Below are 8,555 nucleotides of genomic sequence, written 5' to 3' on the forward strand. Positions count from 1 at the left end.
GGCTGGCTTGGGTTTTTGTTGTCTCCTAAGTGATAACAGTGATGAAAATTTGGTCCCTCAGACTCAGATCTGGGTCTTGCTAAACTTTCTTGACCCAAGGACTGAGTACTTGAATATGTATTCTCTTTCTCTAGAGTTGTGCATGAGTCTGACCCACAAAAAGTAAATACTGGTTAAAAAAACAAAGTAAGGATGATGATGATGGTAATGATGATGATCAGTGCTACTCTCATGTCTGACAAGCAGATTTAAATAACTACCAATAAAAGGGAGACAATATTTTTAAGCACATAAGATAAAAAAGTATGACAAAATTTATTTTCTCAATGTCTGCAAAATTAATAGGCAACTATAAGCTAAATATCAATTAAAAATAAGAAGTTTGAATTTTCACTATTGATAATAATTGAAGAGACTCCACCTCTATTAGTAAGGTTTTGCTACAGAATATTAAAACTGGTACACCTGTCTTTTTGTAAAGATGTATAAAACAGATCGAATTCTCCAATTAAATAAACAGAATGATTGGGCATCTTTCCAAAACATTCATCTGTACAATCCCTACAAGAGACTCATGTGAATTTAAGGATGCACAAAGTTAGAAAATGAAATTTGAAACCAAACCAGGCAAAACAGCAAAGTATTTGCTATGCTTAAATAAGAAAAAAAAAAAAGTTTTAAGCCATGCAGTATAAAAAGAGACAAAGACGGTCATTACAGACTGATAAAGGAATCATTTTATCTGAAAGATAATGATGATATATATATATATATATATATATGATGTTGACATTACAGCACTTAAATACGTAAGCACATATCAGTAGATCTGAAGAGAGGGCTTGGTTGCACTACAATATACTAGGGGACTCAAATATCTCACATTCAACAATGGACAAATAAGGAAATACTCAAAACTGCATGACTGATAAGAACCTGCAATATGTATAATCAGAAGAATGGGAGAATACACGTTTTTTGTGTATGATCTATCAAAATGTATAAATGCATTCTACTGTCATGTACAACTAAGTAGAACAAACAAAACACAAAAATTTAAAAAATAAAATAATTGCATGCTCAAGAATTTACCATAGAATAAGTACCTTAATATGTATGTACATAAGATGCTCTTATCCATAAAAACATTTTTCAAAATCAAAACATATTTTTTCTCTATCAAAAGGTCTTAAGTTATTCATATATAATACCAGTATACCCTATTTTCAGTAAAGAAAATTATGGATAAATAAAACTGATTATTAAATTAAAGAAGAATGTGTTTTGAATTGAAAAAAATACATATATCCCAATATAATTTTGTTATACTTAAAATATTATAGTTAATGTCTCATAGCAAATAGAATAGGACAAGATGAATTAAAATAAGATACAATTAGTAAGAAGTATTACTGAATAATGGATAGCATTAAAAATGTTAATTTAAAAGAAATATTCTTATTGTTGTGTAATCTATGAAATGTAATTTTATATTTAATAAATAAGTTAAGATATTTTAATTATATTTTTCTTATGTATTTATTCATAGTGGTTTAATAAAAATAACTATGCCCCTCCTTACAAGTCTCATTAACCTACTATTTTCATGGTATGTTCTAAAGGAAATATTGAGAGGAACATATATACAAAGTACACTTTTTTAGATTATGAAGTCAACATAGACATAAGTATGAATAAAATTTCTAATGAATCTCTGTGTATCATACATTCAGAGAAAACTCTTGAAATTTTAAAGAAAGTGACTTCAGGACACAATATAATTTCATAAATTCTTGCACTTCCTTTCCAATTTATTGTATTTTTCCACATTTTTATTCATGCTTTATAGTCATTTTATTTTAAATTTTTCCTTGATGTTTCCAGATGATGTTTGGAAAGTAACTTATTTGTGCATTTTCTATTATTCACTAATAAGTATGTTCTGCTTGTCTTGGAAACAAATTTGTTAAAAGTCTTTATTCATTCATTTATGTACTAACTTTAAGCAAAAATACTTAAATACACATTAAATTCACTTTTCCTCCCCATCTTTCATATCTCCACTTGTAAATGGCATCTCAATTATAACCCAGGCATAATTTACACAGAAACTCCTTCTACTCTAATATAAACTTTTAAAGGGAAAGGTTGGCCCTATTTTATTGATTCATACTTTCAAACATCTAGTTCGTAGAACACAAAATTAACAATTTCCACTAATACTAAAAAAATTCTGAAATGTCTTAATTTTGTTATAAGCCAGAGAATGGAACTGAAGAGATTTAAAAAAAAAAAGCAATTCAACCAACAGTTTCAAAAGAACAGTAACAACAGAGCAAAAAGAACTGTTCCTCACTCATGTGTACATTTCAGCCCTCCATTCAAAATCCTCTAGGTGGAGGATGACCACCAAGGTGCTTCACCTTCTTACATTCTTACCAGTCAAGAAGCAGCAGCTATTCTTACATTCCCAAACTTGTCCTTTCCTCAGAATTTAACTTTGCATTGTCCTTCTGTTCTCATCTGGAGCCAACATAAGTTCAATGTGAGCAATGTATGTTCTTCTCCCTAAATTTTTATTTTATGAGAGCTGGTAGGCACTTTCACAAGTGCTACTTACCATACTTCTGGTGGCTCAGGGACTGTGTCTCAGGACCAGTCCTTTGGTCTAGCACTTTTTATGGCTCAATGAATCCTTTTTATCTACATTTTCCCCCTTTAGAGGTCTCTTGCTTTCCAGAATTTTGATTTAACACCATTTTTTTAAAATCAAAGCCTATAGACTGTTTTCAAGTTCTGTCTATTTCAACTCCTAATAAATTGGAAATAATTGTTTTCTCATTCACATCATTTCTAACATCAGGTAGAGCATTCCACCTAATTTCTCCCTGAAGAGCTGTTTTCTTTCTTAGTCATTTATCTAAATACAATCTTTTGTCATTGGAACTTGCTTTCCAAACTACAGAAAAGTAGCATGCATGCAATGGAAATATGAATGTCCCCCACCAGCTCAGTACACTGCTTCAAAATTTCAATGAATTTCTTTTGCTAAAATACTTCCATTGTTATATTAAGTAGATAACAGAAATATATGTAGTTTGGTCCTTGTCTATTGTTTTAACTTTATCTCTAATAATGCCCCAGCCTAATATATACCTCATGATTTTCCAGTAATGTTTCCTAGTGACTCTAATAATTTATGCTTTCTTTCTGAGGACATTGTATCATTCCTTTTCATCTTCCTGAAAGAATATTTGCACTTTTATTCACTACACATCTTCAGGAATATAAAAGAGAATGTGATCATATAAAAAAACAGAAAATCTTCACCTCTCTTTGAGCAATTAAATAGGTAATTCAATACTTTCTAATTATATGGATAAATCTTACACTTGGTAATAAAAATTACACTTGGTAATTGGTTTATTTTCTGAATTGTTTATTTGGCTAGGTAAGCCACTTGATACATTTAACAAATAAATGAAGTAAAAATATTTAAGCAGTATTTAATGCAGGCAAATGTAATACAAATAAAGCTTTTTATTTCTGCTTGGGAAAATTTGGGTTAAATTTATTTATTTATTTATTTATTTTGGGTGCTGGGGATGGATCCCAGGGCCTTGTGCTTGCAAGGCAAGCACTCTACCGACTGAGCTATCTCCCCAGCCCCTGGGTTAAATATTGACATAGATTTTTCACCCAACACAGCACTATAAGTTTCATTAAAGCCTGCATACTAATAAGCAGGTGTAATGTGAATATCTGGTAATTTTAAAATTGCCAAAAATCATTGTGTTGGTCAAAATGTTTATAAGCCCAACTCTTGTCAAAGCAATTTTCTTTGTTATTGTAAGAAAAAAACTGCCACTTTGCCTGGGCTCATTTTACATACTTCCTAGGAATGATTGATGGAATAATTCAATTTCACTTCTTGAACATCCTTGATGCATCAAGAGGGGGAAAGTGTCAAAGTTAACAGTCAGATGAAATTGTGTGTGTACTGATGCATCCCCTGAACTCTATTGTATAAGCCTTAGATTTTCACATTGTTTAAAGAAATTGGTTGCTCCTCTTTTGGTTTATTACTTTGAAGGGTTTTCTAAAAAAGGGAATAAACAGAGGTGTTAAAATACTACATATTCTCAAATAAAGTGGAAGCTAAAATAATATTCATCTTAGAATGATAGAGAATGGTGGCTACCCATGGCTTGAAATGGTAGGATGGTGGGGGACGGATAGAGAGAGATTGGGAAACAGATTAAAAAATCAAGATGGGAGAGATTAAGTAATATTTTCATAGCATATTAAGATGACTATAGTCAACAATAATTTATGTATTTCAAAAGAGAACAGAAATTTGAATGTCCCCAACACAAAGAAGATATAATCCACACATCAGGTGACAGATTTTCTAATTCCCTGATTTGTACACACATATCAAAATGTCATACTGGCCCCCTAACATGTACAATCATCATGTATCATTTAATAAATTTTAAATAAAAATAAATACATGTTTGGAAAAGGTAGAAAGGGGATATTGAAGAGTGTCACTTCATGGAAGGAGTCGGTGATGGACCACACATGCCTTATCAAGAGCTGTTCTTCTACTCTCATGATTATTTCTCAGTTGTTAGCTATTTAAATTTTTTTTGACTTTTCTGTCTTCATTATCCTCTTATATATAAATATTTATGGCCTCCTTTCCTTCTATAGGTTTTCTCAAGAAAAGTTTTCATTATTTCTCTATTTTGATCTATCACCCTTTTACTTCATTCATCTCTAAATTTATATCTCCAGAAAATTTTCCTCTTGACACCTGCATTAGATTCTTACTAGTCTAATAAATATCTCTTCTAGGATATTTTATAAATAGCTCAATATCAAACAGTAACTAGTATGACATGACTTACTTATCTTTTGGAGGGGATACTAAGGATTGAACTCAGTTTTACTTGACCATCCAGCCACATTCCCAATCCTGTTTTGTATTTTATTTGGAGACAGGGTCTCAATGAGTTGCTTAGTGCCTCAATTTTGCTGATGTTGGCTTTGAACTCAAAATCCTCCTGCCTCGGCCTCTTGAGTTGCTAGGATTACAGACAAGTGCCACCATGTCCAGCTGACTGAATTATTTCTAAGAGAGTGGGGACTGAAGCAGAAGTAAGTTTATGAATTTATTGCAATACTCTAGGTTTGGGCTTTTCTACTTTAGTACTATTGCCATTTTGATGAAATAATTCTTTGTTGCAAGGATCTTCCCTATGCATTATAGATATTTAGCATCATATTTGGCTTCCATCAACTGGATTATAATAGTACCCTCTACCCATTTGCGATCATCAAAACTTTCTCTAGGTCTTGCCAAAAATTTCTTTGTGATCAAAATCACCTTGGTGGGAACCACTGATCAAAAGTTTGGGAACTCCTGACAAAAAAAGTGAAAAAATAATGGAAAAGTAATTAAATTAAGAGGGATTTTGAAGGAAGACTTAATAAGGCTATATTGACTGAATATATAAGAGAAGGAAAATGTAATCTTGACACAAAGGAGGGGCCCATGTGACAAAGTTCTAGTTTCTTTACTCCCATTAAAGGAATTGAAATTTCAATCTGTCAATATTCTAAATTTTCTAGAAAAGATATGAGTTCATAGTCATACATCAGGAAAAAAAAAATCATAGAATTAAGCAAAAATACACAAATTCTTTCTACTTATAAAAAAGGCTTAAAGTGAACATTGGCAGTCAATGTGTTTCAAAGTAATTTTTACAAAGCTTTGCAGTCACATGACTGAATCAAGTGAATTGTCTTCCTTCATATAGCCTCTCTCTCTCTCTCTCTCTCTCTCTCTCTCTCTCTCTCTCTCTCTCTCTCTCTCTCTTTACTTTTGCTCATTCTTTATTTTGAAATTCTTTCTGGATCATATAATCTGAAATTTTTGGAATGTTACGAGCAACAGAATTAACTATAAAACACAGCATGGAGAGCCAACAAATCCCAGTGCTGGGCACAAGATGCCCAGGCAAGAGCACGTCTGTACTTCAGGTCTTTCCTGGATACTGGGCAGGTCCTCCTGAGACAGCTCCACCACTTGATGCAACTTCTTATGAAGCTCATCCATTTTCTGCTTTAACAGCTGTTCTCCAAAAGCATTTGCTTCTTTTTTTTTTCATATAATGTCTGTCTTCAATCACCCATTGTTCATGCTTCCTCCGTTGATTGTATTTCTGGGCTCTCAGTTCTTCAAAGGAAAATTCTGATTCTCCATGAATAATCTTTTCCTTGCAACAAATAACGACCTGCTGAACATCAGTTTTGGCTGCCAAAGATGAGTGTGCAGAATACTCTGATTTAGAAATCATGATTACCCTTTGTTCTATATTTGACTCTTTGTCACAAGCTAAAGTTATTGTTCCAGATGGTTCTGAAGCTTGATTCTTAGAGATAGAGGCTGAGTTCTTTCCTTGACTTGATTTTGAGGTTACCATTTGGTTTAAAATTGAAGCATTATGCAGAGGTCCCGAGGTTCTAGCTTGAGTTGGCAAGTGGGTTTCAGTGAGGCATGTCTGAAACAACCTGCACTGCTGTTGTAAGAGCTTTCAAGGTTCAGACTGGTCTTGAATTCCTCTCAAAAATATGGCACTGGCCTGCTGCAGCTCCCCCTGGGCTTCCAGATGCTCTGCCCAGGATCTGTACAGAGGAGATGCCTGGGTTCCTCCCAGTGACTGATGAAGGTCTCTGTTGTATTCAGCGAATTTTAAACAATAAATGATGAATCCTGGGTTATTGTGGTATCTCTTCTTATCTAAAAATTCCTTCATTGAATGTTCTAATAGCATTATCCATCCAGTAGTCTTTATTAGCAGGAAAATTCTCTCCTACCCACTGCATGTAGCTTTCCCATTCACCAAGTGGGTCATCTCCTTTGTAGCTTTGCACATGGGCATCAAACATTCCTCTGGAGTAGAATTTTTTAATAAGTGACTTAAATCATGCGGGGCAGGGTCAGGATGGGCTGGACGTGCCCATCTCCTCCCACCATGGTGCTCCATGGTCGTGGACCTGGCTCCTCAAGAGAAGAGAGAGCGAGACCCCCAAGGGCCTCTCAGTTTGCCTCAACGTCCCCCAACTGTTGTTGTGGCCGCAGATCCCAAGATGCCGGGGTCTCGGCGAGGGCCACCCGCTAGCTCCTCGGTGACCCAGTGCGGTAGGCAGCCTTCTTGGCCCGAAAGCCCAGAAACGCAGGCAGGTCGGTGCGGAGGGCCCACAGGCTGCGGGCCAGATCCCTAACTGCCCCAGTGCCTTGGGCCCTGAGTCCGGAATCTCCACTGCACCTTGCCCACCCCGCCAGGCCGACACTCACTGAAAGACATTTTCTGGGTTATCCATGGTGAGAGGCCCTTCACATAGCCTCTTATTTAATGTCCTCATTGTGCCGTAATTTTTCTCTAAGAGAATCACAATACAAATTTCTTAATCTTGAAAATGTGTTTTTCTGCCTATAACAAAATATTATGTTTCTAGGTCATAAAATCTTAGTCTCATTTTTTATTTTAATTTTTTTCTTGTAAGTTTAAATACAGAGAAACTATGTTTTATCACATTACCTACTATAATTGCAGGTTATTTATAGGTAAAATGATTTTATTTTTTAAATATCAAAATAAAAAAAAACAGTTCCACGTATGAAAACATGAATATTTAAATGTTTATCTGCATGACAGCCTAAAATGAATTTACTTGTAATATTTTTATTAATTGAGAAAAAATTCAGTGGTCTCTTGAAGAATAAGTTCTTTATTTACCACTCAGTCATTGTATTTAAAATAATCATAAAACAGAAAACAAAATACTACACATTTGTATTATTGTTTAAAATAATTTACACTTGCCATTCTAAGTAGGAAAAATATTAAATAATCAGAACCATATTTCCATTTTCCAAATACATTCACCTTCCCTACATAAAACTTGTTAGATTCACTTCAACAAATATACAAAATCAGTCATAAACTGTTACTTTTGTCATGGCAAATCTAAAAGCCTGGTCTTATAATTTCCACTTCTGCACTCATAATTAACTTTTTCATATAATGTATACATATATCCTGGCTCAGGAATGTGGGTAGTTATCAGTTGGTAGTTTTTGGTAATTAAGCCCACAGTGTTTATTGTTTCACTTAAGCTCAATTCCTTCTTTAGTGCTTGTTATTTACATGATTTTGTCAAGTTGCATCACTGATAACCTGCCTTCACGTTCTCTTTTCTGAAGATAGGACTTATAACTCCACGTTGTGTGGAGAATTGGACTACATACTGCATTTAAAGTTCTCAGCTGGCCCTTCATAAGCCTTAAGTAAACAGTAGTGTTAAGTACAATTAGAATACTGGAATAACAAACTCTGGGTTATAAAATCTTTCATAGCCTCCAATTTTGAAATCCCATTTAAATTTTGAAGCTTGACAAAGTTAATTGGAAGAGTTCCATTCATAAATATGAAATATGTTCTTCAGATAAAAACGTAAAAAAAAAAAAGGAAAAGGAAAAAGGA

This window comes from Sciurus vulgaris (assembly GCF_902686455.1).
Source record: "Sciurus vulgaris genome assembly, chromosome: 13".
Lineage (NCBI taxonomy): Eukaryota > Metazoa > Chordata > Mammalia > Rodentia > Sciuridae > Sciurus > Sciurus vulgaris.